This window comes from Neovison vison, chromosome 1, assembly GCF_020171115.1.
Source record: "Neovison vison isolate M4711 chromosome 1, ASM_NN_V1, whole genome shotgun sequence".
In the NCBI taxonomy this organism is placed as follows: Eukaryota; Metazoa; Chordata; class Mammalia; order Carnivora; family Mustelidae; genus Neogale; species Neogale vison.
The window spans coordinates 199,016,759-199,036,740 of NC_058091.1; the positions used below are offsets into that span (position 1 = coordinate 199,016,759).

General features: G+C 37.8%; 1 protein-coding gene across 2 annotated transcripts in view; it reads left to right on the plus strand.

Moving 5' to 3' along the window:
• The first annotated feature begins 13,520 nt into the window (after nucleotides 1–13,520).
• FAM172A (family with sequence similarity 172 member A) overlaps nucleotides 13,521–19,982 on the plus strand; it is a 434,833-nt gene continuing 428,371 nt past the window's right edge. For both annotated transcript variants that reach the window (XM_044265562.1, XM_044265569.1), the window contains exon 1: nucleotides 13,521–13,673. The gene's annotated coding sequence lies outside the window, so the exon portion shown is untranslated. The remainder of the gene's footprint in view (nucleotides 13,674–19,982) is intronic.

The following is a 19,982-nucleotide window of genomic DNA, read 5'->3' on the forward strand; positions in this document are numbered from 1 at the left end:
AACTGATATATAAATGCAGCAAATTTGCTGGATATAAAATTAACTTACAGAAATCTGTTGCATTTCTAGATACCAATAATGAATCAGGAGAGAAATCAAGGAATTGATCCCATTTCCTATGCACCAAAACCCGTAAGAAACCTAGGGATAAACCTAATCAAAGGGTAAAAGATCTGTACTCTGAAAACTACAGAACACTTATGAAAGAAATTGAAGAAATCACAAAGAAGTGGAAAAACATTCCATGCACATGGATTGGAAGAACAAATATCATTAAAATGTGTATACTACCAAAAGCAATCTACACATTTAACACAATCCCTACCAAATCACACCAGCATTTTTTTACAGAGCTGGAAGAAAGAATCCTAAAATTTGTATGGAACCAGAAAAGATCCTGAATAGCCAAAGGAATGGTGAAATAGCAAGCCAAAGCTGGAGGCATCACAATTCCAGACTTCAAACCATATTACAAAGCTGTAGTCATCAAGACAGCATGATACCACACAAAAACAGACACATGGATCAATGGAACAGAACAGAGAACCCAGAATGGACCCACAACAATACAATCAACTAATCTTTAACAAAGCAGGAAAGAATATCCAATAGGAAAAAAAAAAGTATGTTCAACAATTGGTGTTGGGAAAATTGGACAGCCAAATTTAAAAGAATGAAACTGGACCAGTCTCTTACATCATACATAAAAATAAACACAAAATAGATGAAAAACTTAAATGTGAGACAAGAATCCCTCAAAATCCTAGAGGAAAACACAGGTAGTAACTAACATCTTTGACATCAGCCAAAATAACATTCTTTCTAGGTATGTCTCCTGAGATAAGGGAAACAAAAGCAAAAATAACTATTGGGATTTCATCAAGATAAAAAGCGTCTACACAGCACAGTAAACAATCAACAAAACTAAAGGCAATGCAGAAAATAAAGGATATTTGCAAATGACATATCAGATAAAGGGCTAAAGCCCGAAGTCTATAAAGAAGTTTTCAGTTTCAACACTCAAAAAGTAAATAATCCAGTTAAGAAATGGGCAGAAGACATGAACTGACATTTCTTTAAAGAAGACATACAAATGGCTAACGGACATATGAAAAAATGCTCAACCTCACTCAGTATCAGTGAAATACAAATTAAAACCACAATGAGATACCATCTCACACCTGTCAAAATGGCTAAAATTAACAGCTATGGAAACAAGAGATGTTGGTGAGGATGCAGAGAAAGGAGAACCCTCTTAAAATGGTGGGAATGCAAACTGGTGCAGCCACTCTGGAAAACAGCATGGATGTTCCTCAAAAAGTTAAAAATAGAACTACCCTATGACCCAGCAATTGCACTACTAGGTATTTAAACAGAGGTTACAAAAATACTGGTTTAAAGGGGCACCTGCACCCCAATGTTTATAGCAGCACTATCAACAACAGCCAAAGTATATAAAGAGCCCAAATGTCCAACTGGCTGATGAATGGATAATATTATATAGTGGAATATTACTTAGCCATGAAAAATAACGAAATCGTGCCATTTGCAACAACAGGGAAGAAACTGGAGTGTATTACACTAAGCAATGTAAGTCAGTCAGAGAAAGACAAATACCACATGATTTCACTCATATGTAGAATTTAAGAAACAAAACAGATGAACATGGGGAAGGGAAGGAAAAATAAGATAAAAACAGTGAGGGAAGCAAACCATGAGAGACTCTTAACTATAGAGAACAAATTTAAGATTGTTACAGGGGAGGTGGGTGGCAGGATGGGCTAAAAGGATAATGGGCTTAAGGAGGGCACTTGTGTTAAGCACTGGGTGTTACATGTAAGTGATGATCACTAGATTCTATTCTTGAAACGAATACTAACTACATTGTTAGTAACTAACTAGTAACTATACTAACTTAATTAATTTGAATTTAAATACAATCCTGGAGGGAAAAGTGAAGATCTTTATCAAAAACTCTAAAAAAAGAAAAAGACAGATTTCCAATTGCTTAGTAGCATAGTAGTAATGTGTGACTGCATGTCTAAGTACTGATCAATAAGATGTAAACAGGGGCGCCTGGGTGGCTCAGTGGGTTAAAGCCTCTGCCTTTGGCTCAGGTCATGATCCCAGAGTCCTGGGATCGAGCCCTGCATTGGGCTCTCTGTTCAGCAGAGAGCCTTCTTCCCTCCCCCGCCACCTTCCTGCCTTTCTGCCTACATGTGATCTCTGTCAACTAAATAAATAAAATCTTTTAAAAAAAATTTAAAATAAATAAAATCTTTTAAAAAAAATAAATAAAATCTTTTAAAAAAATCTTTTAAAAAAACAAAAATGGTGCAAGCAACTTCTCACAAATTCTCATGGGGTATTTTTTCTCTTCCTTCTGGCTGGGTTGTGAGCATAATAACAGAAAATAAGTAGCCATTTTGGCCAGATAAAGATGGCACATGATAACTTGACAGACAACAAAAATATAGAAACCTGGGTCACTGACCGTAAAGCCATAAAAGTCCTAGAGTGCCTACACTTAGGTGAATGAGAAATGAATTTCCATCTTGCTTAAACTGGTTATTTGGGTTTTTAAAATCACAAACAGCAAATTCTTAATATCTTAACATATGATATGGGAACAAAATATCATATAATGAACCCTAAGGTTACACTGTGCCTCTGAGAAAGATTAAAATTGGATAAACTGGATAAAATTAGGAGTGGGGGAGTGGTGCAGAAAAACAGACCAGGAGGGAAATTCTCCTACATAACAAAAGCCTTCTTAGTTAGATAACTGGGGAAGACTTCAACTTACCTCTGTTTTTTAGCCCTATAGCCTTGAGGGCACTTCCTAAATGGCCTTATCTACTGACTCAGAGCCACAGTTTCCCCTTCTTGTTTATAAAATATGCTTCTATTACAGAAGAATATACCAAAAAAACCACAAAACAACATTATGATACTTACTGAGATGGACTTTAAAAAGACTTCTCCCAAGGCTTGGGAGAAGATGGACAGTTACATAATAAAGCAAGTATAAGAAAATGTTAACAGTATAACCTAGGAGGCAGAGATACATGCATGTGTCCACTGTACTATTCTTTTAACCTTCTGTATGCCTGTAAATTTTCATTATAAAATAATGGAAAGAAAAATATTCCAGTTACTGTAGTCAACATAACCCATTTTACAAAGACATAAACAGAAAGCCAGGAAATACACTTAAAGGATCATGATAAACAGAATATCCAACCTTAGAGAAAAAGAGATGGTTCAGGAAACAGAAAAGAACTTTCTGATGATACTGCAGAACATAAAATAGCACTCTTCTATGAAAAAAAAAGCAATCAGAAAATAAATATTTCTTGAAAATTAAAAATAAATATCCGAGCCTTCAAAAACATTCATTGACTAAAAACTGGCGTGGTGATCTGGAATTTAAATAACACTGAGTTAAAACTTACTGAGCAGAAGACACCAGTCTAAGCTACACACACATCAGTGCCACCATCATCATTCATTTGGATGAACCAAATAGCCTCCCAAATTATCTACATACTTCTACACAACCCCTTTCAGTCAATTCTTAGAGGTGCCATAGCGATCCTTTTACAATCAGATCATGTCTCTCCTCTATTCAACGTTCTCCAGGACTCCCCTTTTAATTCAGAGCAAAAAGTCTTTTAAAGTAGCCTACAAGTTCTAGTCTTCTCTTTCACCAATCATCCCTCTTTCCTCTATGATTACACATTCTACTATTCTTTCCTTTCTCCCCTCCAGCCACACTGGCTTCCTTAGAACCTCTTAAATATGCCAGGCACATGCCAACTTTCATGCTTTTGTTCTAGTTTTTTCACCACAGATGGGTTTCACCTTTTCTAGACCTACATACAAATGAATTTAAATAGTATGTACTTTTTCATGTGAGGCTTCTTTCACTGGGCATTTTTTAAAAGGTTTTAGTTATTTGACAGAGAGAGAGAACGCACAAATAGGCAGAGGCAGGGCAGGCAGAGGGAGAGGGGGAACCAGGCTCCCTGCTGAGCAGAGAGCCCAATGTGGGGCCTGATCCCAGAACCCTGAGACAATGACCTGAGCTGAAGACAGAGGCTTAACCCACTAAGCCACCCAGGTGCCCCTCACTGGGCATGTTTTGAGATTTATTCATATTGTATATGTCAGTGGCTGGTTCCTTTCTATCACTGAGTATAGGCATATACCTCAGAGGTACTGAAGGTTTTGGTTCTAGACCACCACAACAAAGCAAATGTCACAATAAAGTGGGTTAAATGGATTTTTTGGTTCCCTAGTACATAAACTTATATTTACAGTATACTGTAGTCTACTAAGTGTACAATAGCATTATGTCTAAAAATGTACATATCTTAATTAACATGTTATTGCTAAGAAATGCTAACCATTATTTGAGCTTTCACTGAGTCATAATCTCTTTGCTAGGAGAAGGTCCTGCCTCCATGTTGATGGCTGCTGACTGATCAGGGAGATAACTGCTAAAGGTTGGGGTCTTATTTCTCAAAATAGGACAATGAAGTGTGCATCACGGACTCCTTTCGCAAATAAGTTCTTTGTAGCAGATGATGTTGATAGCATTATATACACAGAACTTTTTTTAAAAAAGATTTTATTTATTTATTTGACAGAGAGAGATCACAAGTAGGCAGAGAAGCAGGCAGAGAGCAAGGGGGAAGCAGGCTCCCTGCTGAGCAGAGAGCCCGATGTGGGGCTCGATCCCAGGACCCTGAGATCATGACCTGAGCTGAAGGCAGAGGTTTTAACCCACTGAGCCATGCAGGCACCCCTACACAGAACTTCTTTTAACTGAAGTTAATCCTCTCAAACCCTATTGCTGCTTATCAACTAAGTTCATGTAATAATCTAAATCCTTTGTTGTCATTTCAAAAGTCTTCATAGCATCTTCACCAAGAGTATATTTCATCTAAAGAAATTACTTTCTTTACTTATGCTTAAGAGCAACTCCCCATCCGTTAAAATGTTATCATGAGATTGCAACAATTCAGACCTATCTCCAGACTCCACTTCTAGTTCTCTTGCTATTTCCACCACACCTGCAGTTATTTCCTCCACTAAATTTTGGGTGCCTCTAAGTCAACCATGGAATCAACTTCTTCCAAACTCCTGTTCTTGTAGATATTTTTACCTTTTCCCCACAAATCATGATGTTCTTTATGGGCATCCAGAATGGTGAATTCTTCCCAGAAAGTTTTCAAATGACTTTGCCCAGATCCATCAGAGGATTCCCTATTTAACGCAGCTATAGCCTTAAGAAATGCATTTCCCATGTAACATTCGAAAGGTGAAACTGCTCTTTGATCCATGGGTTAAAGAATGGATGTTGTGTTAGTAAGCTTGAAAACATTAACTTTGTTGAATATCTCTGCTGCCAGAATTCTTGGATGATCAGGTGCATTGTCAAAAAACCATAATATTTTGAAAAAAATCTTTTTTTTTTTTCCTCCCTGAGCAGGTGTGAAGAGTGGACTTAAAATATTCAGTAAGCCATGGTGTAAATAGATGTGCCATCATCCAGGGTTTGTTGTTCTATTTATAGAACATAGGCAGAATAGATTTAATATAACTCTTAAGGACCCAAGGATTTTCAGAATGGCAAATAAGCATTGACTTTAACTTAAACTAACCAGCTGCATGGCCCCTAATAAGGGAGTCAGACTGCCTGCCTTGGAAGCTTTGAAGCCAGGCATTGACTTCTCTCTAGCTGTAAAAGTCCCAGATAGTATCTACTTCCAATATAAGGCCGTGAACAAAGAAAATCTGTTGTTTAGTATAAACACCATCATGAATCATCTTAGCTAGATCTTTCAATAATTTGCTGCTTTACCTTGAACTTTTATGTTATAGAGATGGCTTCTTTCCTTAAACCTCATGAACGAACATTTACTAGCTTCCAACTTGTGTTCTGCTGCTTCCTTACTTCTCTCAACCTTTATAGAATTGAGGACAGTTAGGGTTTTGCCCTGGTGTAGGTTTTGGATTGAGGGAATGTTACGGCTGATGTGATCTTCTATGCAGACCACTAAAATTTCCTCCATATTAGCAAGAAGGCAGTTTCACTTTCTTATCATTTGTGTTTGTCCTGGAGTAGGAAGACTTTTTAATTTCCTTCAAGACCTTTTCCTTTGCCTTTGCAACTTGTCTAACTGTTTGACCCAAGAGGCCTAGCATTCAGCCTATCTTGGTTTTCAGCATGCCTTCTTTACTAAACCTATCATTTCTAGCTTTTGATTTAAAGTGAGAGATGTGCAATTCCTCCTTTCTCTTTAACACTTAAAGGCTACTGTAGGCTTATTAATTGGCTTAATTTCACTATTTTTGTATCTCAGGGAATTCGGACATCTGAGGAGAGGGAGAAACTGGAATGGTTGGTTGGTGGAGCAGTCAGAAGACATGCATTTATCAATTAAGCTCACAGTCTTAAATGGGCATGGTTTGTGGCACCCAAAACAATTACAATAGTAACATCAAAGATCACTAATCACAGATCACCATAACCAATATAATAATAAAGAAGTTTAAAGTAACTGCTAGAATTACCAAAATGTGATGTTCTGAACAGAGCAAATACTGTTGGAAAAATGCTGTTAACAGACTTGTTCAATGCAAGGCTGCAATAGGACTTTAATTTGTAAAAATGCATTATTTTCAAAGCACAATAAAGTGAGGTATGCCTGTAGTATTCTATTACATGAATACAAGATTTGTTTATTTATACCCCAATCTGACGGACACCTGGGCTATTTATAGTTTGGGACTATTATGAATAAAACTTCTATGAACATTCTTACACATCTTAATTTAATTATTGGCTTTTTAGCTATACCTCTGTATTTTTTTTTTTCCAGTGGTTCCTCTGAGTATTAAACATATACCCTTAACTTTCTATAGTGTTTAGGTCCATTTACTTCTTACCTCATCCTGCCATGTGTAATACAGCTTTCGCATGTATTACGACAACAGATCTAACAAGCCTCACCAGACATGTTAAAATTTTTGTTCTAAAGTTCTATGTATTTTAATGAAATTAAGAGGAAAACTAACATATTTACCGAAGTGCTGTTTTTTTTTTTCTAATGCTTCTTCAAGATCCTAACTTCCATATGGTTTTATTTCCCCTCCATTAGCACTTCTTGAAGATCTGCTTGTGATAAATGTTTATTCCACCATTACTGAAGGTATTTCACTAGATGCAGAACTCTGGACTGATTACCTTTTTATATGAGCACTTGTAAGATGATCCAATTTCTTCTGGCTTCCACTGTTTCTGGTAAGACAGTGTTCATACGGATTGTTCTATATACAACTGTCATTTTATTCTGCTTTTGGAGTATCTTTTTTTTTCCTTCTTTTTACGATTTTATTTATTTGACAGAGAGAGACACATCAAGAGAGGGAACCAAGCAGGGGGAGTGGGATAGGGAGAAGCAAGCCCCACGGAGCAGGAAGCTGGTTGCAGGGCTCGATCCCAGGATCCTGGGATCATGACCTGAGCCAAAGGCAGACGCTTAATGACTGAGCCACCCAGGCACCTCTAAAATCGGTGTTGTTTTTGAGAAATCTGAGTTATGCATACGTAGGACACATTTGTATTAATCTGTCTCCAAATTCATTGAATCCCTCCTCAGAATCTCCATTCTGCTGTTAGGCCCAAACAGTGAATTTTTAAAAATTTCATACTATTTTTCCATAACAGAATTTTCATTTGGTTCTTTATTATACTTCTCACGTCTCTGCTGAAATTTCCTGTATTTTCATTCTGTATGAGCATACTTTCCTGTCATTAAGCATAGTTGTAATAGCTTTTTAAAGTCTTATTTGATGACTCCAACAAAGAGTCATCTTGAGATAGTTCCACTGTGTCTTTTCTCTTCTGAATGGGTAACTGTGCTGGAGGTCTTCAGGGCCATGCCTAACTTTGGACATTAACTAGAACTCACAGGATTCGTTACATACTTGTACTCATAGCTAGGGTTTACTACAGTATGTAGTATGTGTGTAATAAAGAAGGGTCATTTTAAGGATGTGGCAACATATCTTAAAAGCCTACTGACCACATTTAACATCTAATATATCAAGTTTCAGTGAATACTGAGAGGGAGAAAAAGTTTCTGAGGGTATTTGAGAATAACCAAGTTGTCCAGGACAGCAACATCAGTACATAAAAGGATTACAATGAAGAAGAGTGGGAGTAAGTTTTGTGCTTACATTAGTTATCGTAAGGAATCAGAAATAGAGAACTTCAGACTAGGTATAAGCTGGAAAGGAAAGTTAATAAAAGAGGAAAAGTACCAGGAACAGATTTAAGAATCACTTGGTATTCATATCCCAATGAAAAAGTACCATTCCAACCTTGAAAACACGATTTTTATAAATATTATATAACATTTTAAACTTTATAATTTCTGTAACATAAATATTTGGATGTAACTGATATATTCAATGTGCAGCACTTGGGGGATGTGTGGTTAACAAGCAGTAAAACCTAGGTTTTCTCCTACTACTACAATCCAAATCCGTTTTATCAGATCTTCTTCCCCATCCCTGGATTTTATGCTAGGCATGCATTATGGCTTTTCTGGTCACAGTAGGACATTTTCAAATGTCAAATTATTAGTTATTTAGAAGTCCAATATGATCTTGAAGTCACTTTAAATGTGTTCTATTCTTTGCCCCATTGCTTCCTTCCTTTACTTAATGTTTTGTCTTCCACTCTTTTCAAGCAGTTGCCCTAGAGGATGCAATATACATTTATAATTTATCTAAGCCCACTTTCGAATTAACACTATACACCTTCATGGGTAGTGAAAGTGCAGAGTATTTCCAATTCCTCCCTCCTGTCCTTTGTAACACTGCAGTCATTCATTTTACTTATCTACAGGCTCTAATTATAGAACACAATATCGACAGTATTATTTTGTCAGATCAATTTAGAATAAGAAAAATAGATTTAATTTTACCTTTATTCCTTCTCTAAAACTTTTTTTTTTTCAAGTAGAACCAAGTTTCCAACCTATAACATTTCCATTTCTTTGAAGAACTTCTTTTAACATTTCTTGCAGTTCAGGTCCACTGATGACAGTCTCCCTCCACTCTTGTTTGTCTAACAAAGTATTTTTCTTTTGCCCTTTTAAGAATAATTTTACTGGATATCAAATTATGTTTTTTTTTCCTTCCAACACTTTAAATATTTCACTCTTCTCTCTTCTTGCATAGTTTCTGAAGATAAGCCCAATTTCTTTTTTTTTTTTTTTAAAGATTTTATTTATTTATTTGACAGAGATCACAAGTAGGCAGAGAGGCAAGCAGAGAGAGAAGGGGAAGCAGGCTTCCCGCTGAGCAGAGAGCTGGATGCAGGGCTGGATCCCAGGACCCTGGGACCACGACCTGAGCTGAAGGCAGACGCTTCAACCCACTGAGCCACCCAGACGCCCCAAGTCCAATTTAATTCTTACCCCTTTTTCTCTGTAGGCAAGGATCCCCCCTGCACATGCCCCCTAGCTTCATGATTTTTTACTTTCAGAATATACATATCCAGATATACATTTTTTAGTACTTATCCAGTTTGCAGTTTTCTATGGTTCCTGGATCTGTGGGTTTTGTGTCTGTATTAAAAAATTTTTTAGAAAATTCTGTCACTATTTCTTCAAATAGTTCTTTTCTTTATTTCTTTCTTCTTCTAGGTTTCCTATTATACCAATGTTACACATTTTGTCATTTCCATAGAGTACTTGGATATTGGGGTTTTTTTTTTTTCATTTTTTTCTCTTTGCATTTCAGTTTTATAAACCTCCTATTGACACATTTTCAACCTACATTCTCTCCTTGGCTGTGTCCAGTATACTTATGAGCCAATCAAAGCTATTTTTCATTTCTGTTCATGTGTTTTAGTTTTCTAGCATTTCCTCTGGATTCGTCAGTATTTTCATTTCTCTGTTTACAATCCCCTTCTGTTCCTACATGTTGTCCATTCCCCCACCCCACTTCAAAGACTAGAGTGGGATGGGGCTGAGTATTTTTATTGCTCTAGATTGCTAAACCTCCACTTGGTTAGGTAAAATAGTTTCCCTTAATGGCAGGGTTGATAAGGAAAACAGACAGCTCTAGGCATATTTCAAAACTGTCACTTTTCCTCTTCGCCAGACAGAAGAGGATTTTTCTCCTATCTTCACAGTGAGAACCTGGCGGAACTTTTAGAGGTAAAATTCAGGAGAATGTGGGTGGTCTCCCTTTCCCCAAAAGGGGAACCACTTGAACTTTTTAACTCTAAAGCTAGTCGATGAGTTTAAATTCTCATGGTAGTCCACAATGAGCTTCCAGCAATTTACCAATTACAATTTAGGGTGTTCCTACCCACACTGACTCCTGCTGCCACTTCTGCTCCCTCTGATTTGTGCTCTTTAACAACCTGCCTGTCTCTCCTTTTTGAGGGTCAATAACTTTCCTGCTGACCTCAGTCTTTCATGGATTTAGAAAAGAGTTGATGATTTTTAGTTTGTTCAGGTTTTTCTTATTGTGAGGATGGAAGTGACTGACCTCCAAGCTCCAAACTCTTTACATATTGAACTGGAAACCTCTAACTTACTTAAAGTGTCCTCTTTCCTAGCATAGGCCTGACCCACAAAAATGACTGGGAGGAAGAGGGTAAATCTGTTTTGTCTTGGTTCCTCCACCTTTTACTTCTATATGTCCCACACTCACTCTGTTGCCTTGAAGTCCATTAGCATCAGCTTAGGGATGGGGGATGAAAAGGCTGTTGTAAAGGAAAATCATGGTGCCCTCTGTAACAACTGCCTAAAAGCTGCCTAAAAACAACTGCTGATGCTTTTGTACATTTTGGAGATTCACCCAAATTCTGGAACTCCCAACACTGCCATTGACAGATGCGCAGAATGAATGCTCCAGCCAGCACGTCAAATTTCCATGCAGATCCTCTTCTGGTGGCTTACTTCATATAACTTCATTCTGCTCCTTGGTTGCTTTTCCTTTCTTTCATTCTACTGGAAACACTTCTTTTTCAAAACAATTCTAGTAGTGGTACAAGTTGAAATGTGTTCCCTTGAAAAGATACGATACAATAAAGTGCTAAGCCCATTACTTCACAAATGACATTATTTGGAAATAAGACCATTAGATAATCAAGCTAAAATGAGGTCACTGGGGTACTCCCTAATGCAATATCATTAGAGTCCCTATACAATAGCAAACATTTGGATGCAGAGACAATACACAGGGAGAATACCATGACAAGATACAAGTAGAGACTGGGATACTGCATCTATAAGCCAAGGGACATCAAAGATTCCAGCAAACCACCAGATCCCAGAAGAGGGGTATGGAAGAAAATTTCCTTCTGGTGTTCAGAAAGAACCACATTGCTTACACTTTCACCTTGAACTTCTAACTTCCAGAAATGTGAGTCAGTAATTTTTTGTTGTGAAGCCACCTGGTTTAAGGTACTTTGTTATTGGTGGCCCTTGAAAATGAATACAACAGCCATGTACCAACATGTCTACTAGCTGTTGGGAAAATGCGACAGTTTTTATCTCTTTGTCATCACCAGCACCCTCAGTTGGTCTCTTCCCTTTAAATATTTCCAGGCAAGAGAGCTGGGTAATCACCTTTGGGACTGCCATTTCCCAAACTCCAAGGTTACTGGTCAAGGCTCATCCCCACCATATTTCCAAATCTCTTACACCCCTCCTCCTCAGTGGCAGCGAAGAGGGACCAGGGGCCAGATCATGTAGTATCTTAGAGTTTTATGAAAACAATTTTTTATTTTCTTCTACTTGAGTAAAGAAGGTCTTTAAAGCTTTGCCCAGGAAAGTAACAAATTCTGACATGTATTTTAGAAGTATTTTTACAGCTGCCAAATGGAGGCTAGACTGTAGGAAGGCAAAAAAAAAAAAAAAAAAAAAAAAAAGAAAAAAAGAAAGGCTTGTAGAACAATTAAAAGGCAGTTACAGCATCCACTGAGTAGCAGAATAATGCTGTATAGGTGTTGAGAACTAATTAGGTTCAGCATACCTTTTGAAAAAAGAGCCAACAGATTTTGCTGAGGGATTGGACATGGAATGTTAGAGAAAGAGGAGTCAAAGGATAATCTGAACAATTTTAAGAATCCAATGCCATTTACTGAGATGGAGAGATATGCAATAGGAAACAGATTTTGAAGGTAGAAGATAGAGTCTGAAATGCATTTTAAATATCCTAGTAATATGTTGAATAAGAAGTTGGATATGTGAGTAAATAATCATAGAAGTCAGGGCTGGATGTGGGTATTTGGAAGCCATCAGCATAGGGAAGTTATGTAAAACATGGTGACGGAAACGGATGAGATCCAATGGGGAATGAGGAGAGATAAAAAAGGGAATAAGTCTGGAGCATAATCACGTTCAGAAATCAGGAAGAGGGGCACCTGGGTGGCTCAGTCCACTAAGCTACTGCCCTTCAGCCCAGGTCATGATCCCGAGGTCCTGGAATCCAGCCCAATGCTGGGTTCTCTGCTCTGTGGGGAGCCTGCTTCTCCCTCTCCCTCTGCCTGTGCTCTCTCTCTGTGTCAAACAGATAAATAAAATCTTAAAAAAAAAGAAAGAAAGAAAGAAAGAAATCAGGAAGAATCAAGCGAAGGAGAATCAAAAAAGCACCATGATTTCACAATAGTCAAACGAAAAATGTGTATCAAGTTTCAAGTAAAAAGATGTAATTAACTGCGTCAAATGATGCTGAATGGTTAAGATGAAGATTAAGAGTTGCCTCTTGGATTTCTGATTGTTTAAATGCCCAGATATCGACACACAAACTCTTTCATTCTAACATTTCAACTACCAAAGAGGTCTCATCTCACATTCAAGTGTAGATAAGAATTAAAGATCTAGACTTTATTTTTAACTACCAGGAATTTATTTTTGCTACCAGGAATTTCCCCCATAAAGGCTGTGTTTAGAACCAAAGTCCTCTTAGTCATGTGATTACAGATTTCCACAAATGTTTCTCATTCATCCCACTAGTAACTCAGGAAATAGGAAAAAAGCAGGTGAGGGAACTTAACCTTAATTTCCTACTTTATAAGTCGTAATTTTGAAGTAAATTTAACCTTCCAAATCTAGAAGTTTCGACCTTCTGTTTTTTCTGGAGCTGAATGCAGTGGGTAAAGTATGAATAAAACATAAATGGGAGAGTAGGCAATTGGCTGCATGGACAGTCTCGCAACTGCTTTTTAATTTTCTTGGAGAACGAGGCTTCAAGGAGGCCCCGTCCTCAAGGCTACTCAGGAACTGGAGTCTCCCGCTTTACAAAAGAGAGTAAAGGAAAAGGCGACCAAGGCCCGCGGAGAAAGAATAGAACAACTCTTACCTCCCACAAGCCTCTCTCTCCCAGCCCACCTAGCTCCACAGGAACCAATTTAGCGACCACGCTCCGCCCATTTCCGGATTGTCGCAGACGCCGTCGCGTGCGCAATGACGTTTAAGTTGCCCGCGGACCCCGGAAGTGCGGCTCGAACTTGGTCGGGGCGCGGATCCCGAGAGGGAAAGTCATAACAACCGCACGAGGGAGTTCGTCTGGCGAGCTGGAAGGCCACGCCTCCTCCCGACTCCCCCCGCAGCCCTGTAGCTGGGGGCAGAGCTCAGGTAGGACCTGCGTTTGCGGGGATATGAGCTCAGGGGGCAGGCCCTGGCGGAAATCAGAGGAAGGGGCTGGCCTGGTCGGTGTCGGGCTGGGATCGTTAGCCCAAGGGCCGCAGGCTGCCCACATCTCACAAGGCATGCCCAGAGCACAGGTGTCCCCAATTCTGGGACACCGCCGAAGGGCAGGTTCCCCCTACCGTTTTTACTTACGAGGCGGGGCAGGGCACGTGCGTTCGTTCCCTGGTTGACTGTCCTTACAAATGAACATGTGGGGTCCAGTTAGCCCTAGAGACCCTAGAGTAATGGGCCCTGTATGCTTTCTCAGGAGGGACGGTATTTATTGTCTGATTAAACATTTTTTTCTACAAAAATTATAATCAACGGAAGCTTTACCAGATGTCATTAACTGCAGGCAGAAAATTAAAGTGCAGTTATAAAAAATCTCTCAAAACTTGTAAAATGTATGTATGGGCGCTGGTGGGACATTTGACTGGAATGGGTTTTTAAACTTTGACTTTAAAATAAGCTTAGGTGCTTATTGGAAGCATGCTTTAGTCTCTCATATCCAGAGTTTTAACATACTCTTCTCATGCTGCAGAGTGTGTATCTCTTGGGCCAAGAATTGGTTATTTAATTTTTGTCTATATTTATTAACAACTAGTGTTCTTGCATTTGTGTATTTCCCTATCTCTGAGAAGTTGTAGAGGGAAAAATTCTGTGGTTTTCGGACTAGCAAGTGCCTCGTAATGTTTATTAAAACAGATGCAGTGCAATGTTTATTACTCAATACATGCTATCTTTTTGTTTTTCTTAAAGCAGTGTTATTGGTAAATTCTGTATCCTTGTACTTCATTCCATATTGGTGAGGTTATAGTGTATTCATTTAGGGTATTTACAAACTGTGAGAGCAAGCACTGTTTGAAGTGTCTAATTAAGATATTTTTGTTAGTGCTGGTACCAGGCTTCTGTCTGACTTTTTAAACTAGGTATTCCACTTTAATCATTCCTACTCTGGATGGCTTTGAGGCAGTGGCTGGTGGCTGTTGGAAGGCTGGAGATGATAGAAGTGTACCAAGACGAAGAGGAAAATATGATTTTATGCTGTGAGCATCGATCTGTTCATTCATTTAACAAGTATTTATTGACCACCCTCAATGTGCCAAGTGGTGTTGTAGGTGATGGGGGTACAACAGAATAGACAAAGTTTTTGTGCTCCTGGAATTTACTTGCACTGGATGGAGAAAAAGATTAGCAAGTAAATGTATATATCAGGTAGTGATAAAAACTGTGAAAAAAATAAAGCTCTTTATGGGGAGTGAGAATTACAGAGAATACTATTGTACATAGGATTTTCAAGCTTAGCCTCTCTGATAAAGGAACATATGAGTAGACATCTGAATGAAATGAGAGAGTGAACTCTGCAGGCTGTGGGGATGGGTGTTTTAGTGTAGCAAAACGTGGTGAGGCAAGGGTATGTTTGGTATATCGCAGAATAGCAATGATGGAGGCGTTAGGGTTTAAGAATCTCGAAAATGAGTATTTATTCAGTGGTTTGGTGTGTGCATGAGAGATCTTACTTATTGACAGACTGTTGATTTTTTTTTTTCATCTGCCCAGATAGAGCTCTATGAGGAGAATCTGAAGTCCTTAAATATTTAGAGATGTTTCTGCTCTTCACTGACACTAATGAAGTTAAACACCATTTACTTAGTTAATAAATTACTTGTGCTCTCTGTTTTAATCAGATAAGGTTTACACAGTAGCCATGGATAAGTAAATATCAAGTACTTTCCTACCCTATTGTAAACTTTACTTTTCATTCATCTTTTTTATTCTGGTAAAATATACATAACATAAAATTTACCATTTTAAACATTTTAAACTGTATATATGAGTGGTACTAAGTACACTCACACTATTAGGCAATTATCACTGTCATCCATCTCTATAACTTTTCATCTTCCTCAACTGAAAATCCATACACATTAAACATTAACTCTCTGTTCTCCCCTCCATTTAGCCTCTTACAACCACCAGTTTACTTTCTGTCTCTAAATATCCTGTCTCTACTCAAGGTTTACTCATATGAATGGAATCGTACAATATTTGTCCTTTGGTGACTGGCTTATTTCACTTAGCATTATGCTTTCAAGGTTCATGCGTGTTGTATCTTGTTTTCTTCTTAAGGTTGACCGATACTCCATTGTATGTGTATACCACATTTTTTAAAAATCATTTTGACTGTCGATGATTGTGTTGCTTTCACATTTTGCCTGTTGTGAATAAAGGTTGCTCTGAACAGAAGTGTGCAAATATCTGTTTGAGGGTCTGCTTTCATGTCTCTTGCCTATATATCCAGAATTGGAAACAAACAGAAGAGACAAAAATGGTGAAACAGGGCACTGGGTGGCTCAGTCAGTTAAGCATCTGACTCTTGATTTTGGCTCAGGTCATGATCTCGGGGTTGTGAAGTAGAACTCTACATCTGGCTGTGTGCTGGGCGTGCAGCCTGCTTAAGATTCTCTCTTTCTGTTCTCCCTTTTCCCCTTAAAAATGGTGAAACAGAAGAAAGAAGTACTGGATAGCAATATAACAATGGGGAGTGGCAAAGGACATCAGTAAGGGTGATGGACAATAAGCGGCAGAAGTAGCAGCAGAGGAGATAGGATTCAGCAACAAGGTGACAGAAACTAATATAGCTCCACAGATTGGAATGGGATGGGGCGGGAGAGAGCAGATCACCAGCTACATCTCAGCATATGGTTCTCAAATCAGCCATTTGGCCTTGAGTAGTTCAGTAAGACCTACTGTGTACCAGTGTGTCTGTCAGTTCATCTGGCTCAGTAGTCAGTGTTTGGAAGGTGTGCAGTATATACAGTCCTACAGGAATAAACTAAATTTTTCAGACAGTGTATCACATTATTTCCATCCATAGAATAATGAGGTTTAATTGAGTAATTTAATGAGTAATTGTGTAATTTAACAATGTTCAGCATTGTTAAAAAAGAGTGGGGGGGTTGGATTATTTTTATGAGAAGGAAAGGAATTTTTTTTTGTCCAGAATAGCTAATGGCCTAGTAGTTCAAGGTAATACTTTTTTTTTTTTTTTAAACTATTGAATGGTTTTGTACACTATCATTGTCTAGAAAATACTCTTGGGTACTACATTTAGCTAACTATTTCAGTTATAAAGCTCATTTAAACTGATTACTTTAATTTAAAGTAATGAATGAAAAATTGTACCACAATTTTGCTCATCACTCTTTGGCAAATTAAAATTGATTAATTTGGTACAGATGAGATGGCAGATGACTGACTTGCTCAAGGTTTCACAGCTAAGTTAAAGACAAGGCAGAGACAGCAGTACTCTGCTGCTTTCTCTGTTATTGTATTGTTGTCTCCTTTTTTGGGGACTGGTTCCTTTTTCCAATATAGATAATGTAGATGATTTTGCTGTAGAGAAAAATATCACTGTGAAGACATGTTGTTGAAGCAAAGCGTTTTATATAGCAGATAAGATACTTATTTTAAGTATAGTCTAGATTGATAATGTACTCAGGGTTGATTTCTTTGGAGGTTGGAGAGATGCTAATAATACTAAGATTTTGGGGGCACCTGGGTGGCTCTGTAGGTTAAGCCTCTGCCTTCAGCTCAGGTCATGATCCCAGGGTTCTGGGATGGAGCCCTGAATTGGGCTCTGTGCTCAGGGGGGATCCTGCTTCCCTCCTCACTCTCTGCCTGGCTCTCTGCCTACTTGTAATCTGTCTCTCAAATAAATAAGTGAAATATTAAAAAAAAAAAAAAAAGATTTTGGATTTGGGCCTTTGTAAGGCCCTGAATTGGGCTCTGTGCTCAGGGGGGAGCCTGCTTCCCTCCTCACTCTCTGCCTGGCTCTCTGCCTACTTGTAATCTGTCTCTCAAATAAATAAGTGAAATATTAAAAAAAAAAAAAAAGATTTTGGATTTGGGCCTTTGTAAGGCCCTTAATGAGCTCATTACAAAAATGGTCGCAACTAATACCTAACAGTATAACTATTAATTGTCATAAGATATGGCTGATGTTCTTAGCCTGTGCTAATCACATTTCCCTTGTACGAGTTTTGACATCAGAAAGCAGCAAGAATGATACTATGTGTGGGTACACACACTGCTCCTATTTAAAAAACAATTCAGAGTTAATATCTAAGGTAATGAAGGAGTGTTAAGTGATATCCTTTTCAGGTATAAGGCATAACTTGGTTTTGTGTGCCTTGTTTAGAATATGGACAGGCTAGAATTGTAACCAAAATTGCAACTCAAAGTAAGGCATTTTTAAAAAGTTAAAAGTTCCGTGAGAGACTATGGACTCTGAAAAACAATCTGAGGGGTTTGAAGTGGTGGGGAGGGGGCGGGTGGGAGGTTGGGGTACCAGGTGGTGGGTATTATAGAGGGCATGGCTTGCATGGAGCACTGGGTGTGGTGAAAAAATAATGAATACTGTTTTTCTGAAAATAAATAAATTGAAAAAAAAAAGTTAAAAGTTTATTTAATTAAAGTAGTTAAATACTCTCCTGATTAGTATTACCCATTCTTCAGTGTATCATCATTTTTGTGTGTATTGTGGAAATTGTTATAGTACTAACTCAGTTTTTTTGGAAATTAATCATCTTGATCCGTTTGGTTTAACACCCTTTAATGTAGTTGGGAGTATTTATCTTAGGCTTGGTTTTGGAAAATACTTTTGACCTGATTGAACTTTCTGGGAAATTATTGTTTAAGGGATTACTGGAGTCTTATTTTTATTACTGACATATCTGTTTTTGCCCTGGAAGTTATTTAGTTATATGGGAGAAATAATAGATAATTATACCCTCTATAATACTGCATCAAGCAGAGTTTTCAAATTGGAGATACCCAGCCTAAACGGACCTGCACAATCTTTAATGTTGTAAAACAGTTTTCAGCTAATTTAAATAAATATTCAGGTTTTTTGTTTCTCCTGAGAAATAGAAAGTTCTAGTCACACTGGTCTTCATTGTGTATAGCAACAGTAGGGCAAATTACAATTCCCTTGAAATGAGCTATGTGTTTTACAGTTTGTTGCAGGCTTTACATTCATACAGTGTAAGCTTATGACTTACAGAGCTCACTGCATGTATTGACTGCATGTGTTAACTTTCTGGTGCCCTTAGACATTTGAATTTTTGATTCCTGCATTATAACGTCTTTAAATGTGTGGTCATTTGTCTTTGCCTTTCTATGGTGTTGACTGCCTCTCAAGAGTGATGGTTTATGCTGTAAAATATATTTTTTTAAAATCCTAGTGTGCTGAAGTAACCTCCCTTAAGTTGCTGTCAAGGCAATGGTAGAGTCTTTCCTATGGGTTGGATTATGGCCTGAATTTTAAACTGGGTGGCTCTAGGTTTGGATCCAACACAAACTGGATTTACTGGAGACCATTTGCACCTTTTTTTTTTTTTTTTTTGCCAGCATGAAAGCATTTTTTATTTGTACACTGTTCTTTTAGAATTTTTCCTACTTTTTTCTAGGTTACTAATATGATAAATCAGTTTGTGCTAATATGTTTGACAGGTAATTGTGATTAGAGTATTGTTTAGAGGTAGTATTTTGTTATTTTGGAACAGTGCGAGTGATTATAATGGTGGAAATTTTATCTGCATTAGGAATACAAAAGTACTTTTAAAAAACTAGACATTTCAGTTTTATCATTGAAAACAAACTATTGAAAACAAGCTTATTTATTCTGAATATTTTCTTCAGTAGGAAACATGCATAATTAGTTTTATCCAAACAAGCATATGTGTTTGTGTTTTTAACTGTTCTAATTAAAAATGTAAGGTTCCTCTCTCTCTTTCTTTCTCAATGAAGAAAGACTTTCAGCCAGATCAGCCGTTAATTTTGAAAATATTGAGCTATGTAAGCTAATTTCCCACTATTTTTTAAAATCCAGAGACAGTAAAAGAAAGCATTCTCATTTTGGTAAGTCTAGAGGAAGATTTTCCTTACGTAGGAAATAAATTATTGCTGAATTGGAAAATCAGGTAATTCAGTGATGATGAGAATGAATGAATCTGGGAGCTTTAGTGGTGTTCACATGTTGTCTATTATGTAACAAACGATCCCCAAATTTAGCAGCTTGAAATGAAAAATATTATTTCACACAGTATCTTAAAGAAATTTAGGGTCAGCTTAGGGGTGGTTCTGGTGTAGGATCTCTCATGAGGTTGTAGTTATAGTGTCAGCTAGGGTTGCAGTCCTCTGTGGTTTGTCTGGGTCTGTAAGATCCACTTGCAAGCTTACTCTTATGGCTGT